Source organism: Scomber japonicus, chromosome 18 (genome assembly GCF_027409825.1).
Source record: "Scomber japonicus isolate fScoJap1 chromosome 18, fScoJap1.pri, whole genome shotgun sequence".
Lineage (NCBI taxonomy): Eukaryota > Metazoa > Chordata > Actinopteri > Scombriformes > Scombridae > Scomber > Scomber japonicus.
Window position 1 is genome coordinate 2,462,462 of NC_070595.1, and position 19,831 is coordinate 2,482,292.

Here is a 19,831-nt window from a genome sequence, read left to right on the forward strand (position 1 = left end):
ATGTATTTTCAGTCCCAGAAAAAAATGTACAAGAAATATATTATTAAAAACTTGATAAATATGTTACTAACATCCTTTTTAGTTGAAATAAATTCTAACATCGCTTTTCCTGGAGTTATGCATTTTAATCTTCTGCACTCTATATTCATATTTGTCTTGTTTTAACCCTTTACAACATGATTACTAATTGTTTTCTCTTTTTTTATTATATTCTCTCTTTTTATCATTATAAACTCCCTTCACTGAGATTCTCTTTATTTCAAGGTGGTGCAAAGTAGCAGCTCTCTGCCAACAAAGTGGCGTCGCACACTCCGCCCAGAGGAGCGTCGAAGGATTGCAACACATGTGAGTTTACGTTGTACGATGTTACACTGGAATTTAGTATTTTTAATTTAATCTGTGTGGAAGAATGTTTGGCAGGCATCCCAATACTTTTGGCTATGTAGTGTACTTTGCAAAAGGAGTCAGTAACAGTTCATGGAGCAGGACGATGGGTATAGCCCAATTGTAATGGTGAGTGGTCTATATCCAACATGATTAACAACTGCAACAGAAACAAAACGCAGTTACATGATTTCTGAGCAATAGCGGAGTATGTTAGGAATCAAGGATCATTGATAGAGCTCTTGCTGATTTTCACAAAAACGAGAAAAGAGAAAAGTCTGCACACCGTAGGAGCTCCTTTGCAGGTAGAATTTAATAAAGCATTAAAGCATGACGTTTCAAGCCATACTGGCTGTTCTTTAGATGCTCGGAAGATCTGAAGAAGAGCCAGTATGGCTACCTGCAAGGGAGCTCCTATGTTGTGCGGACTTTTCTCTTTTTTCGTATTATTGTTTTTTGGTCCAGCACCCACCCCCAACTGGGTAGTGGATATTGTTTTTTGTTTTCTGTGATTTTACAAAAACACCACAAGACTTCCAACCTGAGTGATCAGTGTCAACTGTTGCCCAGCAATGAATGCAGTATAGGCCTGTGCACCTGTCTTCTGCTCATCCCTAGGAATAGCCTAGTACTTTTAGGGCAGAGAATGAATAGAAGGCATAATGTTAACTGAAAACACAGCATCACATTTAAGCAAAATGACTCACCAAACATGGACTGGCAGAGGGCTGTATCTTTGAAGGGCCTCTTCTGCTTGGAGGAGTCCTTATTCCTTTTGCCGGCCCAGTTAAGGCCAGAGGCCAATTCATTGGTCATTATGTGGGACATCATTCGCCTGACCCTCACCTCCAGGGTGGTCCCACCGATCATAGTCAAGCGCGCCACCTATCAATATAAAAAAGTATAACTATTTTAAGTATGTGAGTCTGTGTAGCTAATGTGTTAATATGATGAAGAGATGGCATAATATGTTGCTGTGGATAGGATTGCTAGTTTCCAAGAAGAATAAATTTAAGAGATTGATAAAAAAAAAAAAAAAAAGATCAAAATGTACCAAAACAACAGCAGTTTTTGCATGAGATGTATTGAAGTGTGGAATGTTTTTGCATTCTAGTGTGGGATGAGATTAAACACTGTAAAGTTTTCAAGCGGAATGATATAACCATAAAGTAATTACCATTGCTCTCTTAGCTTCAGCAGATTGGAGGTTAATCTCTGTCAGCTCCAGCTCCTCCAGGTTGCACAGAGGCATCTGCACTTGATGACCATTGGGGACCTGCAATTCCCCCGTCAGACGCTGGCAGCACCTGCAGGACTGGTGGAATTCCTGGAATTCCTGGCGGAGGTCTTTGATCTCCTTGGTCAGCTCCGCACAGTGCTGATTAGTTTCTGCAACGCCACATCTATCGGCAGGAATAAGGTATTGAATTTGATACCGTTGAGAGCAATAGTGTACAACCTTTTTATTTTGAATTGACAAAAGGTTTTGATGTATTCATCAACACAATATTTTGTTTAGTTTTCACTGTTCCTACATTATTAAAAGTAGACAAAACACCTATATATAGAAAGATGGTCTACTCCCGGAGCAGCTTTTGTATCCTCTCTGCTATAGTTTGAGCTCAATCTTCCTGGCATAATTGATGATGCAGTTCTGTTTACAATGCATTTGAATTGCTCACAGGACCATTCCTTTCACATATGAATGGAAACCTATGACAATCTCAAGGCATAATAGTTTTGCACTTGCCTTTCAAAAGCTGCCTTGCAGTATCTCTTGAATCTGTAACAATTATGAAGAAGAAAAAAATACTGTAAGAATGGATATAGGTGTTTGAAATTACATAAAAAAATAAAATTACTATAAATATAGTAAAACAAATAACTAGAACTGTTCGTACCGAACAGTTATCAACGGGGGCCAAGCCGTCCCGCGCGATTCGCCCCGCGAAGCCCACGCACTATTGCCTACAAGGACGACGGGGCTCTGGGCGTGCGTCAGGACACAGACCGATGTCTGAGCCTCAGTATTCACTGTAATGGGAAGTGCGAAAGGTCGAATGTGTGGCCATTTGGATTTGTCGTAATAAGTCCCGCCCACTTTCACCGATTGTTATGTAATTTTGCAGCTGGCCTCTGGAGTGATGTCCCATCATGCTCACCAAACTATGTGTGAATGCGATCATCTTTTAGGAAACTTGATATTTGTGGGTTTATAACGCCCCCTGTTGATTGATTCAAAAAATCCAGCTCTATTCAGGGAATACATGGATATGATGTATATGAATGTGTCATTTAAAATGTGGAAGTTACAGGCAAAAACGCGTTTGTATCCGTTATAGCGCCACCTAGTGGTGTAGATGTGCTATTTTTGTTGTGGAAGATCTGTGTCCTAATCTATATGTACCCTATAAATTTCACAACCCTCATCATCAGCGTTCAGCTAAAATAAATGCTTGTTGTTTATGTACTTATAAGCCACGCCCACATTGACCAGTCATGACCACCTTCAATATATGGCCTCAGCAATGGGTCTGCATCATACCTACCGAATTTGGTAGAAATCCGTAAAGCCGTTCAAGAGATATAAATTTCCTAGATTTGTAGCGCCCCCTAGTGGCCCCCCAACAGTTAGCATTTTCATAGCTAGCTACAGAAATTAATTTGTTAATAATTTGCGCCTACCTTGGCCGAGCAAAATTCTTTTGATAACTTAAGATCAGGTTGAGCTGGGCAGTGTACGTGCCAAGTTTCACGCAGATCGGACAAAACCCCGAGGAGGAGTTCGAAAAAGTAGGTTTTCCAGTTTTTGCGATTTTGCGCAAAAATGTTCTAGGCGGAAGTGGGCGTGGCCAATTGCAAAGTGATTCAGCTCTATTCAGGGAATCTGGGGATATAAGGTTTTTGAATGTGCGACATACGGTGTGAGAGTTATAGGCCAAAACGCGTTGTCCTTACTTATAGCGCCCCCTGCAGGCGGACATATGTAGTTTTTTGCGTCTGAGGTACGTGCAGGGGTCTGGACCAACCCTCCAAATTGCACGGTTTAGCCTGCAGCACCAGTTTTATCAACGGAAGAATAAAAATAGTGTATAATAATAATAACTAGAACTGTTCGTACCGAACAGTTATGAACGGGGGCCAAGCCATCCGGCGCAACTCGTCCCCCACGTGACTCGCCCCGCAAAGCCCACGCAATATGGCCTAAAAGGACGACGGGGCTCTGGGCGTGCGTCAGGACACAGGCCAATGTCTGAGCCTCAGTATTCATTGTAAAGGGAAGTGCGAAAGGCTGAATGTGTGGCGATTTGGATTTGTCGTAATAAGTCCCGCCCACTTTCACTGATTGTTATGTAATTTTGCAGCTGGCCTCTGGAGTGATGTCTCATCATGCTCACCAAATTATGTGTGAATGCGATCATCTTTTAGGAAACTTGATATTTGTGGGTTTATAACGCCCCCTGTTGATCGATTTGCACCATATTTGGCAGAGAGCCTCTGGATGACTTACTGAACAAGTGACTTAAGTTTGACGTTAAAAGCATTTACTTTGACCAAAATATGAAACAATGTGTTCTTTTTAGCTAGCAAAAAAGATTGTTTGGCTATAAGTAGAGCATTTTTTGGAGTACCAAAATTCTTTTGATAACTTTTCACCAGACTCATCTGGAGATTATATGTGCCAAGTTTCATGCAGATAGCTCTTAAACTGTAGGAGGAGTTCAAAAAAGTTGGTTTTGCATATGCAGTGATTTAGCAAAGGAAATCTGCAGCAGAAGTGGGCGGGGCCTATGTCAAGAAATCCAACTCTATTCAGGGAATACATGGATATGAGGTATATGAATGTGTCATTTAAAATGTGGCAGTTACAGGCAAAAACGCGTTTGTATCCGTTATAGCGCCACCTAGTGGAGTAGATGTGCTATTTTTGTTGTGGAAGATCTGTGTCCTATTCTATATGTACCCTATAAATTTCACAACCCTCATCATAAGAGTTCAGCTAAAATAAATGCTTGTTGTTTATGTACTTATAAGCCACGCCCACATTGACCAGTCATGACCACCTTCAATATATGGCCTCAGCAATGGGTCTGCATCATACCTACCGAATTTGGTAGAAATCCGTAAGGCCGTTCAAGAGATATAAATTTCCTAGATTTGTAGCGCCCCCTAGTGGTCAACATTCACAAAACTTGGCTCATACCCTCACAGTCACATGCCAACCAAGGATCTGACATTTGGTGTCAATAGCATTTAGTTGGACCGAGATATCCAACAGTTAGCATTTTCATAGCTAGCTACAGAAATTAATTTGTTAATAATTTGCGCCTACCTTGGCCGAGCAATATTCTTTTGATTACTTAAGATCAGGTTGAGCTGGGCAGTGTACGTGCCAAGTTTCACGCAGATCGGACAAAACCCCGAGGAGGAGTTCGAAAAAGTAGGTTTTCCAGTTTTTGCGATTTTGCGCAAAAATTATCTGGCGGAAGTGGGCGTGGCCAACGGCAAAGTGATTCAGCTCTATTCAGGGAATCTGGGGATATAAGGTTTTTGAATGTGCGACATACGGTGTGAGAGTTATAGGCCAAAACGCGTTGTCCTTACTTTTAGCGCCCCCTGCAGGCGGACATATGTAGTTTTTTGCGTCTGAGGTACGTGCAGGGGTCTGGACCAACCCTCCAAATTGCACCACCCTCCCTTGCACGGTTTAGCCTGCAGCACCAGTTTTATCAACGGAAAAATAAAAAATAATAATAAAAATCAACACAAAAACAATAGGGTTCCTAGCACCGCTGGTACTAGGAAACGCGTCTGCTTGCATACGCGTTTCCTCGTCCCCTCGGGCTTGGCCCCCTAACTAGAACTGTTCGTCCCGAACAGTTATGAACGGGGGCCAAGCCTCCCTGCGTGACTCGCCCCCCCCGCGACTCGTCCCCCGCGAAGCCCACGCAATATGGCCTAAAAGGATGACAAGGCTCTGGGCGTGCATCAGGACACAAGCCAATGTCTGAGCCTCAGTATTCACTGTAATGGGAAGTGCGAAAGGCTAAATGTGTGGCAATTTGGATTTGTCGTAATAAGTCCCGCCCACTTTTACAGATTGTTACGTAATTTTGCAGCTGGCCTCTGGAGTGATGTCTCATCATGCTCACCAAATTATGTGTGAATGCCATCATCTTTTAGGAAACTTGATATTTGTGGGTTTATAACGCCCCCTGTTGATTGATTTGCACCATATTTGGCACAGAGCCTCTGGATGACTTCCTGAACAAGTGACTTAAGTTTGACGTTAAAAGCATTTACTTTAACCAAAATATGAAACAATGTGTTTTTTTAAGCTAGCAAAAAAGATTGTTTGGCTATAAGTAGAGCATTTTTTGGAGTGCCAAAATTCTTTTGATAACTTTTCAACAGACTCATCTGGAGATTATATGTGCAAAGTTTCATGCAGATAGCTCTTAAACTGTAGGAGGAGTTCAAAACAGTTGGTTTTGCATATGCGGTGACTTAGCAAAGGAAATCTGCAGCAGAAGTGGGCGGGGCCTATGTCAAAAAATCCAGCTCTATTCAGGGAATACATGGATATGATGTATATGAATGTGTCATTTAAAATGTGGAAGTTACAGGCAAAAAACGCGTTTGTATCCGTTATAGCGCCACCTAGTGGAGTAGATGTGCTATTTTTGTTATGGAAGATCTGTGTCCTATTCTATACGTACCCTTTAAATTTCACAACCCTCATCATCAGCGTTCAGCTAAAATAAATGCTTGTTGTTTATGTACTTAAAAGCCACGCCCACATTGACCAGTCATGACCACCTTCAATATATGGCCTCAGCAATGGGTCTGCATCATACCTACCGAATTTGGTAGAAATCCGTAAAGCCGTTCAAGAGATATAAATTTCCTAGATTTGTAGCGCCCCCTAGTGGTCAACATTCACAAAACTTGGCTCATACCCTCACAGTCACATGCCAACCAAGGATCTGACATTTGGTGTTAATAGCATTTAGTTGGACCGAGATATCCAACAGTTAGCATTTTCATAGCTAGCTACAGAAATTAATTTGTTAATAATGTGCGCCTACCTTGGCCGAGCAAAATTCTTTTGATAACTTAAGATCAGGTTGAGCTGGGCAGTGTACGTGCCAAGTTTCACGTAGATCGGATAAAACCCCGAGGAGGAGTTCGAAAAAGTAGGTTTTTCAATTTTTGCGATTTTGCGCAAAAGTTTTCTGGCGGAAGTGGGCGTGGCCAATGGCAAAGTGATTCAGCTCTATTCAGGGAATCTGGGGATATAAGGTTTTTGAATGTGCGACATACGGTGTGAGAGTTATAGGCCAAAACGCGTTTTCCTGACTTATAGCGCCCCCTGCAGGCGGACATATGTAGTTTTTTGCGTCTGAGGTACGTGCAGGGGTCTGGACCAACCCTCCAAATTGCACCGCCCTCCCTTGCACGGTGTAGCCTGCAGCACCAGTTTTATCAACGGAAAAATAAAAATAAAGTATAATTAAAACTGCAAGCAGTGATGAACGGGCCCTCGCGCCCCCACGCACCGCCTTGTACACGCATGTCGGTGCATGCTGCAGTCACATGGCAGACACAGCGGGCACGTAGACGTCTTGGCACCGGGGCTTGTAATGAACACTGTGTGATGGGGCTAAGTCACATTGCATGTGTCCACTAGGTGGCGCTAGAGATCACCCACCAATTACTTGTCATGTTGCAGTGTATGATGTAGAGAACACATCCTCTAAATTTCATGTAAATCGGATAATGTTTGTCATATGAGGCTGACTTCCTGTGTCCAGTAGGTGGCGCTGTGTATATGAAGCAGTATTGATACATAGATGTGTTCAGGGCGGGACCCTCTACATGCGTGAGCAATTTGGTGTAGGTGGGACAATGTCTGTAGGAGTTATAAGGACTTCCTGCTTCATGGCGAAGCATCGAAATTGTTTGCACAGCCATGCCCAACAGGAAGATAACTTTTCATCTCCAATGTCTCAAGCTGACTCTGTGTGAATTTGAAGTGGATGGGATGAAATCTCTAGGACTAGTGCGTTCAAATATGAGGCCTGGAAATGACCACAAAACTCACCAAAATTGAGCATTTTTCCCAAGATGGCCGACTTCCTGTTGGACTTAGGGTATGGGTCCAAATGGCGTTTTTGTGCGTCTGGAGATGATACATAAACCTACCGAATTTCATTCTTCTATGTCAATCGGGAAGTCTGAGGTTCAATTATGAAATATTCAAGGGGGCGCTATTGAGCCATTTAGTCACGGCCATCCCATTGAAGTATATAGGATGTGAAATGACCCCACTCCAGACGTGTGTGTTGAGTTTCGTTACCGTGGAGGCATCCTTTGCCCCTAAAAACTGTAATCGTATTTCATGGCGTTGAATGCGTTGTCATGGCAACAGTATTTGATGATGGGTCACGAGTTGCAGAATGTAGCATCGCCAAGGTCTTATGTCTCAGCTGAGTCAATTTCAGGTGGAAATACTTAAGATTATGGGAGTAATTAATGAACAAATGACGCAAGTGACTTCCTGTTGCCAGTAGGTGGCGCTATGACTGTCACTAAATATGAGACTGTACATGTGTTCAGACCAGGATGCTGAACAAGCATCTGAAATTTGGAAAAGCTGAGACCATGTGGAGTCAAGTTATGAGGGTTTGAATTTTCATGGCGAAGGATCGAAATTCGCCACGTCACCACGGCAACCAGGAATGACGGGGGGAAAAAGCTTTTGATAACTTGTCATCTCCAATGTCTCAAGATGACTCTGTGTGAATTTGAAGTGGATGGGAAGAAAACTCTAGGAGTAGTGCATTCAAGTATGATGCCACAATTTGCATTAAAATCAATATTTAGATTCAAAATGGCCGACTTCCTGTTGGTGTTAGGGTATGTGTCCAAGAGACTTTTTGGTGCGTCTTGACATGATGAACATGTGTACCAAGTTTCGTTTCTCTATGTCAATCTGTCACGAGGGGCTCGCTTTTATTGATTTTGTAGGGGGCGCTAGAGAGCCATTTTGTCACGCCCATTTGTGCAAACCATAAGATATCGAAATTTTCGCCGGGTCTGGCTTGCGTGCAAACTTTGGTGAGTATCGGGGCACGTTCAGGGGGGCAAAAAGGCCGTCGTCGTGCAAGAAAAAGAAAAATAATAATAATTAAAACTGCAAGCAGTGATGAACGGGCCCTCGCGCCCCCATGCACTGCCTTGTACGGTATGCCGGTGCATGCTGCAGTCACATGCAGACACAGCGGGTACGTAGACGTCTTGGCACCCGGGCTTGTAATGAATGTTGTGTGATGGGGCTAAGTCACATTGCATGTGTCCACTAGGTGGCGCTAGAGATCACCCACCAATTATATGTCATGTTGCAGTGTGTGATGTGGAGAACACATCCTATAAATTTCATGTAAATAGGATAATGTTTGTCATGTGAGGCTGACTGCCTGTGTCCAGTAGGTGGCGCTGTGTATTTGACACAGTATTGATGCATAGATGTGTTCAGGGCGGGACCCTCTACATGTGTGATCAATTTGGTGTAGACGGGACAATGTCTGTAGGAGTTATAAGGACTTCCTGCTTCATGGCGAAGCATCGAAATTGTCTGCACAGCCACGCCCAACAGGAAGAAGTCATAAAAAAGCTTTTGATAACTTGTCATCTCCAATGTCTCAAGCTGACTCTGTGTGAATTTGAAGTGGATGGGATGAAATCCCTAGGACTAGTTTGTTCAAATATGAGGCCTGGAAATGACCACAAAACTCACCAAAATTGAGCATTTTTCCCAAGATGGCCGACTTCCTGTTGGTGTTAGGGTATGGGTCCAAATGGCGTTTTTGTGCGTCTGGAGATGATACATAAACCTACCGAATTTCATTCTTCTATGTCAATCGGGAAGTCTGATGTTCAATTTTGAAATATTCAAGGGGGCGCTATTGAGCCATTTAGTCACGGCCATCCCATTGAAGTATATAGGATGTTAAATGACCCCACTCCAGACATGTGTGTTGAGTTTCGTTACCGTGGAGGCATCCCATGCCCCTGAAAAGTGTAATCGTATTTCATGGCGTTGAATACGTTGTCATGGCAACAGTATTTGATGATGGGTCACGAGTTGCAGAATGTAGCATCACCAAGGTCTTATGTCTCAGCTGAGTCAATTTCAGGTGGAAATACTTAATATTATGGGAGTAATTAGTGAAAGAATGAAGCAAGTGACTTCCTGTTGCCAGTAGGGGGCGCTATGACTGTCACTAAATATGAGACTGTACATGTGTGCAGACGGAGACACTGTACAAGCATATTAAATTTGGAAAAGCTCAGACCATGTGGAGTGAAGTTATGAGGGTTTGAAATTTCATGGCGAAGCATCGAAATTCGCCGCTTCACCACAGCAACCAGGAATGGCGGGGGAAAAAGCTTTTGATAACTTTTCATCTCAAATGTCTCAAGATGATCCTGTGTGAATTTGAAGTGGATGGGATGAAGATTATGGGAGTAATCTGTGAAAGACTGAAGCAAGTGACTTCCTGTTGCCAGTAGGTGGCGCTATGACTGTCAGTAAATATGAGACTGTACATGTGTTCAGACCAGGACGCTGAACAAGCATCTGAAATTTGGAAAAGCTCAGACCATGTGGAGTCAAGTTATGAGGGTTTGAAATTTCATGGCGAAGGATCGAAATTCGCCGTGTCACCACGGCAACTATGAATGACGGGCGAAAAAGCTTTTGATAACTTTTCATCTCCAATGTCTCAAGATGATTCTGTGTGAATTTGAAGTGGATGGGAAGAAAACTCTAGGAGTAGTGCGTTCAAATATGATGCCACAATTTGCATTAAAATCAATATTTTGATTCAAAATGGCCGACTTCCTGTTGGTGTTAGGGTATGTGTCCAAGAGACTTTTTGGTGCGTCTTGACATGATGAATATGTGTACCAAGTTTCGTTTCTCTATGTCAATCTGTCACGAGGGGCTCGCTATTATTGATTTTGTAGGGGGCGCTATTGAGCCATTTTGCCACGCCCAATTCTGAAAACCATAAAATATCAAAATTTTCGCCAGGTCTGGCTTGCGTGCAAACTTTGGTGACTTTTAAGGCACGTTTAGGGGGGCAAAAAGGCCGTCGTTGTGCAAGAAAAAGAAAAATAATAATCCGGACAGATACAATAGGGCTTCGCGCTGGTCAGCGCTCGGGCCCTAATAATAATCTTGACAGATACAATAGGGCTTCGCGCTGGTCAGCGCTCGGGCCCTAATAATAAAAATCAGCACAAAAACAATAGGGTTCCTAGCACCGCTGGTACTAGGAAACGCGTCTGCTTGCATACGCGTTTCCTCGTCCCCTCGGGCTTGGCCCCCTAATAATTAAAACTGCAAGCAGTGATGAACGGGCCCTCGCGCCCCCATGCACCGCCCCGTACTCGCATGTCGGTGCGTGCTGCAGTCACACGGCAGACACAGCGGGCACGTAGACGTCTTGGCACCTGGGCTTGTAATGAATGTTGTGTGATGGGGCTAAGTCACATTGCATGTGTCCACTAGGTGGCGCTAGAGATCACCCACCAATTACATGTCATGTTGCAGTGTGTGATGTGGAGAACACATCCTGTAAATTTCATATAAATCGGATAATGTTTGTCATATGAGGCTTACTTCCTGTGTCCAGTAGGTGGCGCTGTGTATTTGACACAGTATTGATGCATAGATGTGTTCAGGGCGGGACCCTCTACATGCATGATGAATTTGGTGTAGACAGGACAATGTCTGTAGGAGTTATAAGGACTTCCTGCCTCATGGCGAAGCATCGAAATTGTCCGCACAGCCACGCCCAACAGGAAGAAGTCATAAAAAAGATTTTGATAAGTGGCGTTATGTCTTAGCTGAGTCAATTTCAGGTGTAAATACTTAAGATTATGAGAGTAATTAGTGAAAGAATGAAGCAAGTGACTTCCTGTTGCCAGTAGGTGGCGCTATGACTGTCACTAAATATGAGACTGTACATGTGTTCAGACCGGGACACTGAACAAGCATATTAAATTTGGAGAAGCTCAGACTATGTGGAGTCAAGTTATGAGGGTTTGAAATTTCATGGCGAGACATCGAAATTCGCCATGTTACCATGGCAACCAGGAATGACGGACGAAAAAGCTTTTGATAACTTTTCATCTCCAATGTCTCAAGATGATTTTGTGTGAATTTGAAGAGGATGGGATGAAATCCCTAGGACTAGTTCGTTCAAGTATGATGCGTGGAAATGACCAAAACACTCACCAAAATATAGCATTTTTCCCAAGATGGCCGACTTCCTGTTGGACTTAGGGTATGGGTCCAAATGGCGTTTTTGTGCGTCTGGAGATGATACATAAACCTACCGAATTTCATTCTTCTATGTCTATCGGGAAGGCTGAGGTGCAATTTTGAAATATTCAAGGGGGCGCTATTGAGCCGTGTAGCCACGCCCATCCCATTGAAGTATATAGGATGTTAAATGAACCCACTCCAGACGTGTGTGTTGAGTTTCGTTACCGTGGAGGCATCCTTTGCCTCTGAAAACTGTAATCGTATTTTCATGGCGTTGAATGTGTTGTCATGGCAACGGTATTTGATGATGCGTCACGAGTTGCATAATGTAGCATCACCAAGGTCTTATGTCTCAGCTGAGTCAATTTCAGGTGGAAATACTTAAGATTATGGGAGTAATTAATGAACAAATGACGCAAGTGACTTCCTGTTGCCAGTAGGTGGCGCTATGACTGTCACTAAATATGAGACTGTACATGTGTTCAGACTGGGACACTGAACAAACACATTAAATTTGGAAAAGCTCAGACCATGTGGAGTCAAGTTATGAGGGTTTGAAATTTCATGGCGAAGCATCGAAATTCGCCGCTTCACCACAGCAACCAGGAATGGCGGGGGAAAAAGCTTTTGATAACTTTTCATCTCAAATGTCTCAAGATGATCCTGTGTGAATTTGAAGTGGATGGGATGAAGATTATGGGAGTAATCTGTGAAAGACTGAAGCAAGTGACTTCCTGTTGCCAGTAGGTGGCGCTATGACTGTCAGTAAATATGAGACTGTACATGTGTTCAGACCAGGACGCTGAACAAGCATCTGAAATTTGGAAAAGCTCAGACCATGTGGAGTCAAGTTATGAGGGTTTGAAATTTCATGGCGAAGGATCGAAATTCGCCGTGTCACCACGGCAACTATGAATGACGGGCGAAAAAGCTTTTGATAACTTTTCATCTCCAATGTCTCAAGATGATTCTGTGTGAATTTGAAGTGGATGGGAAGAAAACTCTAGGAGTAGTGCGTTCAAATATGATGCCACAATTTGCATTAAAATCAATATTTTGATTCAAAATGGCCGACTTCCTGTTGGTGTTAGGGTATGTGTCCAAGAGACTTTTTGGTGCGTCTTGACATGATGAATATGTGTACCAAGTTTCGTTTCTCTATGTCAATCTGTCACGAGGGGCTCGCTATTATTGATTTTGTAGGGGGCGCTATTGAGCCATTTTGCCACGCCCAATTCTGAAAACCATAAAATATCAAAATTTTCGCCAGGTCTGGCTTGCGTGCAAACTTTGGTGACTTTTAAGGCACGTTTAGGGGGGCAAAAAGGCCGTCGTTGTGCAAGAAAAAGAAAAATAATAATCCGGACAGATACAATAGGGCTTCGCGCTGGTCAGCGCTCGGGCCCTAATAATAATCTTGACAGATACAATAGGGCTTCGCGCTGGTCAGCGCTCGGGCCCTAATAATAAAAATCAGCACAAAAACAATAGGGTTCCTAGCACCGCTGGTACTAGGAAACGCGTCTGCTTGCATACGCGTTTCCTCGTCCCCTCGGGCTTGGCCCCCTAATAATTAAAACTGCAAGCAGTGATGAACGGGCCCTCGCGCCCCCATGCACCGCCCCGTACTCGCATGTCGGTGCGTGCTGCAGTCACACGGCAGACACAGCGGGCACGTAGACGTCTTGGCACCTGGGCTTGTAATGAATGTTGTGTGATGGGGCTAAGTCACATTGCATGTGTCCACTAGGTGGCGCTAGAGATCACCCACCAATTACATGTCATGTTGCAGTGTGTGATGTGGAGAACACATCCTGTAAATTTCATATAAATCGGATAATGTTTGTCATATGAGGCTTACTTCCTGTGTCCAGTAGGTGGCGCTGTGTATTTGACACAGTATTGATGCATAGATGTGTTCAGGGCGGGACCCTCTACATGCATGATGAATTTGGTGTAGACAGGACAATGTCTGTAGGAGTTATAAGGACTTCCTGCCTCATGGCGAAGCATCGAAATTGTCCGCACAGCCACGCCCAACAGGAAGAAGTCATAAAAAAGATTTTGATAAGTGGCGTTATGTCTTAGCTGAGTCAATTTCAGGTGTAAATACTTAAGATTATGAGAGTAATTAGTGAAAGAATGAAGCAAGTGACTTCCTGTTGCCAGTAGGTGGCGCTATGACTGTCACTAAATATGAGACTGTACATGTGTTCAGACCGGGACACTGAACAAGCATATTAAATTTGGAGAAGCTCAGACTATGTGGAGTCAAGTTATGAGGGTTTGAAATTTCATGGCGAGACATCGAAATTCGCCATGTTACCATGGCAACCAGGAATGACGGACGAAAAAGCTTTTGATAACTTTTCATCTCCAATGTCTCAAGATGATTTTGTGTGAATTTGAAGAGGATGGGATGAAATCCCTAGGACTAGTTCGTTCAAGTATGATGCGTGGAAATGACCAAAACACTCACCAAAATATAGCATTTTTCCCAAGATGGCCGACTTCCTGTTGGACTTAGGGTATGGGTCCAAATGGCGTTTTTGTGCGTCTGGAGATGATACATAAACCTACCGAATTTCATTCTTCTATGTCTATCGGGAAGGCTGAGGTGCAATTTTGAAATATTCAAGGGGGCGCTATTGAGCCGTGTAGCCACGCCCATCCCATTGAAGTATATAGGATGTTAAATGAACCCACTCCAGACGTGTGTGTTGAGTTTCGTTACCGTGGAGGCATCCTTTGCCTCTGAAAACTGTAATCGTATTTTCATGGCGTTGAATGTGTTGTCATGGCAACGGTATTTGATGATGCGTCACGAGTTGCATAATGTAGCATCACCAAGGTCTTATGTCTCAGCTGAGTCAATTTCAGGTGGAAATACTTAAGATTATGGGAGTAATTAATGAACAAATGACGCAAGTGACTTCCTGTTGCCAGTAGGTGGCGCTATGACTGTCACTAAATATGAGACTGTACATGTGTTCAGACTGGGACACTGAACAAACACATTAAATTTGGAAAAGCTCAGACCATGTGGAGTCAAGTTATGAGGGTTTGAAATTTCATGGCGAAGCATCGAAATTCGCCGCGTCACCACGGCAACCAGGAATGACGTGGGAAAAAGCTTTTGATAACTTTTCATCTCCAATGTCTCAAGATGACTCTGTGTGAATTTGAAGTGGATGGGATGAAATCTCTAGGAGTAGTGCGTTCAAATATGATGCCACAATTTGCATTAAAATCAATATTTGATTCAAAATGGCCGACTTCCTGTTGGTGTTAGGGTATGTGTCCAAGAGACTTTTTGGTGCGTCTTGACATGATGAACATGTGTACCAAGTTTCGTTTCTCTATGTCAATCTGTCACGAGGGGCTCGCTTTTATTGATTTTGTAGGGGGCGCTAGAGAGCCATTTTGACACGCCCATTTGTGCAGACCATAAAATATCGAAATTTTCGCCGGGTCTGGCTTGCGTGCAAACTTTGGTGACTTTTAAGGCACGTTCAGGGGGGCAAAAAGGCCGTCGTTGTGAGAGAAGAAAAATAATAATAATTAAAACTGCAAGCAGTGATGAACGGGCCCTCGCGCCCCCACGCACCGCCTTGTACGCGCATGTCAGTGCATGCTGCAGTCACATGGCAGACACAGCGGGCACGTAGACGTCTTGGCACCGGGGCTTGTAATGAACACTGTGTGATGGGGCTAAGTCAAATTGCATGTGTCCACTAGGTGGCGCTAGAGATCACCCACCAATTACATGTCATGTTGCAGTGTGTGATGTGGAGAACACATCCTGTAAATTTCATGTAAATCGGATAATGTTTGTCATATGAGGCTGACTTCCTGTGTCCAGTAGGTGGCGCTGTGTATATGAAGCAGTATTGATGCATAGATGTGTTCAGGGCGGGACCCTCTACATGTGTGATCAATTTGGTGTAGGTGGGACAATGTCTGTAGGAGTTATAAGGACTTCCTGCTTCATGGCGAAGCATCGAAATTGTTTGCACAGCCACGCCCAACAGGAAGAAGTCATAAAAAAGCTTTTGATAACTTGTCATCTCCAATGTCTCAAGATGATTGTGTGTGAATTTGAAGTGGATGGGATGAAATCTCTAGGACTAGTGCGTTCAAATATGAGGCCTGGAAATGACCACAAAACTCACCAAAATTGAGCATTTTTCCCAAGATGGCCGACTTCCTGTTGGACTTAGGGTATGGGTCCAAATGGCGTTTTTGTGCGTCTGGAGATGATACATAAACCTACCGAATTTCATTCTTCTATGTCAATCGGGAAGTCTGAGGTTCAATTATGAAATATTCAAGGGGGCGCTATTGAGCCATTTAGTCACGGCCATCCCATTGAAGTATATAGGATGTGAAATGACCCCACTCCAGACATGTGTGTTGAGTTTCGTTACCCTGGAGGCATCCGTTGCCTCTGAAAACTGTAATCGTATTTCATGGCGTTGAATGTGTTGTCATGGCAACGGTATTTGATGATGGGTCATGAGTTGCAGAATGTAGCATCACCAAGGTCTTATGTCTCAGCTGAGTTAATTTCAGGTGTAAATACTTAAGATTATGGGAGTAATTAGTGAAAGAATGAAGCAAGTGACTTCCTGTTGCCAGTAGGGGGCGCTATGACTGTCACTAAATATGAGACTGTACATGTGTTCAGACCAGGACGCTGAACAAGCATATTAAATTTGGAAAAGCTCAGACCATGTGGAGTCAAGTTATGAGGGTTTGAATTTTCATGGCGAAGGATCGAAATTCGCCACGTCACCACGGCAACCAGGAATGACGAGGGAAAAAGCTTTTGATAACTATTCATCTCCAATGTCTCAAGATGATCCTGTGTGAATTTGAAGTGGATGGGATGAAGATTATGGGAGTAATTAGTGAAAGAATGAAGCAAGTGACTTCCTGTTGCCAGTAGGGGGCGCTATGACTGTCACTAAATATGAGACTGTACATGTGTTCAGACCAGGACCCTGAACAAGCATCTGAAATTTGGAAAAGCTCAGACCATGTGGAGTCAAGTTATGAGGGTTTGAAATTTCATGGCGAAGCATCGAAATTCGCCGCATCACCATGGCAACCAGGAATGACGGGGGGAAAATCCTTTTGATAACTTTTCATCTCCAATGTCTCAAGATGACTCTGTGTGAATTTGAAGTGGATGGGAAGAAAACTCTAGGACTAGTGCGTTCAAATATGATGCCACAATTTGCATTAAAATCAATATTTTGATTCAAAATGGCCGACTTCCTGTTGGTGTTAGGGTATGTGTCCAAGAGACTTTTTGGTGCGTCTTGACATGTTGAACATGTGTACCAAGTTTCGTTTCTCTATGTCAATCTGTCACGAGGGGCTCGCTTTTATTGATTTTGTAGGGGGCGCTAGAGAGCCATTTTGTCACGCCCATTTGTGAAAACCATAAAATATCGAAATTTTCGCCGGGTCTGGCTTGCGTGCAAACTTTGGTGAGATTCGGGGCACGTTCAGTGGGGCAAAAAGGCCGTCGTCGTGCAAGAAAAAGAAAAATAATAATAATTAAAACTGCAAGCAGTGATGAACGGGCCCTCGCGCCCCCATGCACCGCCCCGTACTCGCATGTCGGTGCGTGCTGCAGTCACACGGAAGACACAGCGGGCACGTAGACGTCTTGGCACCTGGGCTTGTAATGAACATGGTGTGATGGGGCTAAGTCACATTGCATGTGTCCACTAGGTGGCGCTAGAGATCACCCACCAATTACATGTCATGTTGCAGTGTGTGATGTGGAGAACACATCCTCTAAATTTCATGTAAATCGGATAATGTTTGTCATATGAGGCTGACTTCCTGTGTCCAGTAGGTGGCGCTGTGTATATGAAGCTGTATTGATGCATAGATGTGTTCAGGGCGGGACCCTCTACATGTGTGAGCAATTTGGTGTAGGTGGGACAATGTCTGTAGGAGTTATAAGGACTTCCTGCTTCATGGCGAAGCATCGAAATTGTTTGCACAGCCACGCCCAACAGGAAGAAGTCATAAAAAAGCTTTTGATAAGTTGTCATCTCCAATGTCTCAAGATGACTCTGTGCGAATGTGAAGTGGATGGGATGAAATCTCTAGGACTAGTGCGTTCAAATATGAGGCCTGGAAATGACCAAAACACTCACCAAAATTGAGCATTTTTCCCAAGATGGCCGACTTCCTGTTGGTCTTAGGGTATGAGTCCAAATGGCGTTTTTGTGCGTCTGGAGATGATACATAAACCTACCGAATTTCATTCTTCTATGTCAATGGGGAAGTCTGAGGTTCAATTTTGAAATATTCAAGGGGGCGCTATTGAGCCATTTAGTCACAGCCATCCCATTGAAGTATATAGGATGTTAAATGACCACACTCCAGACGTGTGTGTTGAGTTTCGTTACCGTGGAGGCATCCTTTGCCCCTGAAAAGTGTAATCGTATTTCATGGCGTTGAATGCGTTGTCATGGCAACAGTATTTGATGATGGGTCACGAGTTGCAGAATGTAGCATCACCAAGGTCTTATGTCTCAGCTGAGTCAATTTCAGGTGGAAATACTTAAGATTATGGGAGTAATTAGTGAAAGAATGAAGCAAGTGACTTCCTGTTGCCAGTAGGGGGCGCTATGACTGTCACAAAATATGAGACTGCTCATGTGTTCAGACTGGGACACTGAACAAGCATCTGAAATTCGGAGAAGCTCGGACCATGTGGAGTCAAGTTATGAGGGTTTGAATTTTCATGGCGAAGGATCGAAATTCGTCGCGTCACCACGGCAACCAGGAATGACGAGGGAAAAAGCTTTTGATAACTTGTCATCTCCAATGTCTCAAGATGATCCTGTGTGAATTTGAAGTGGATGGGATGAAGATTATGGGAGTAATTAGTGAAAGAATGAAGCAAGTGACTTCCTGTTGCCAGTAGGTGGCGCTATGACTGTCACTAAATATGAGACTGTACATGTGTTCAGACTAGGACCCTGAACAAGCATGTGAAACTTGGTAAAGCTCAGACCATGTGAAGTCAAGTTATGAGGGTTTGAATTTTCATGGCGAAGGATCGAAATTCGCCGCGTCACCACGGCAACCAGGAATGACGGGGGAAAAAGCTTTTGATAACTTGTCATCTCCAATGTCTCAAGATGACTCTGTGTGAATTTGAAGTGGATGGGAAGAAAACTGTAGGAGTAGTGCGTTCAAATATGATGCCACAATTTGCATTAAAATCAATATTTTGATTAAAAATGGCCGACTTCCTGTTGGTGTTAGGGTATGTGTCCAAGAGACTTTTTGGTGCGTCTTGACATGTTGAACATGTGTACCAAGTTTCGTTTCTCTATGTCAATCTGTCACGAGGGGCTCGCTTTTATTGATTTTGTAGGGGGCGCTAGAGAGCCATTTTGGCACGCCCATTTGTGCAAACCATAAAATATCGAAATTTTCGCCGGGTCTGGCTTGCGTGCAGACTTTGGTGAGTTTCGGGGCACGTTCAGGGGGGCAAAAAGGCCGTCGTCGGGAGAGAAAAAAAATAATAATAATAATAATTAAAGCTGCAAGCAGCGATGATCGGGCCCAAGCTCCCCCGCCCCGCCACTACTGAGCGAGACTTGCTGTGACGCATACAGAGTCAATATAAAGTTGGTTGGATTAGGAGGAATTCATTAAAGTATGTGCTGTGAAAATTCTATCAAACCGTGCCAAAATTGCAAATTCACTTCAAAATGGCCGACTTCCTGTTGGAGTGAGAGTATGGGTCTAAGAGACTTTTTTGTGCCTCTTTATGTGATACATATATATACCAAGTTTTGTTCATCTATGTCAATCTGGAGGGAGGGGCTCAATTTCCTTATTCTTCTACGGGGTGCAGTACCCCCATTTGGCCAGCTGTTCCTGTTTAATGGCGAAATGTCAAAATTCCTCACATCACCACGAAGAAACCAAATCCCTTATCAGAAAGATTTTGATAACTTTTCATCTCCAATGTCTCAAGATGTTTCTGAGTGAATCTGAAGTCGGTCGGATTAAATCCCGAGGACGAGTTTGTTCAAGTACAAGGCGTGGAAAACGCCAAAATCGCACATA

General features: G+C 43.6%; 1 long non-coding RNA gene across 1 annotated transcript in view; it reads left to right on the forward strand.

Annotated features, from left to right (window-relative positions):
• Window positions 1-276: 276 nt before the first annotated feature.
• Window positions 277-19,831, forward strand: part of LOC128379615 (uncharacterized) — a 46,016-nt gene continuing 26,461 nt past the window's right edge. The window contains exons 1-2 of the long non-coding RNA XR_008323408.1: window positions 277-345; window positions 1,576-1,804. This is a non-coding gene — a long non-coding RNA (uncharacterized LOC128379615). The remainder of the gene's footprint in view (window positions 346-1,575; window positions 1,805-19,831) is intronic.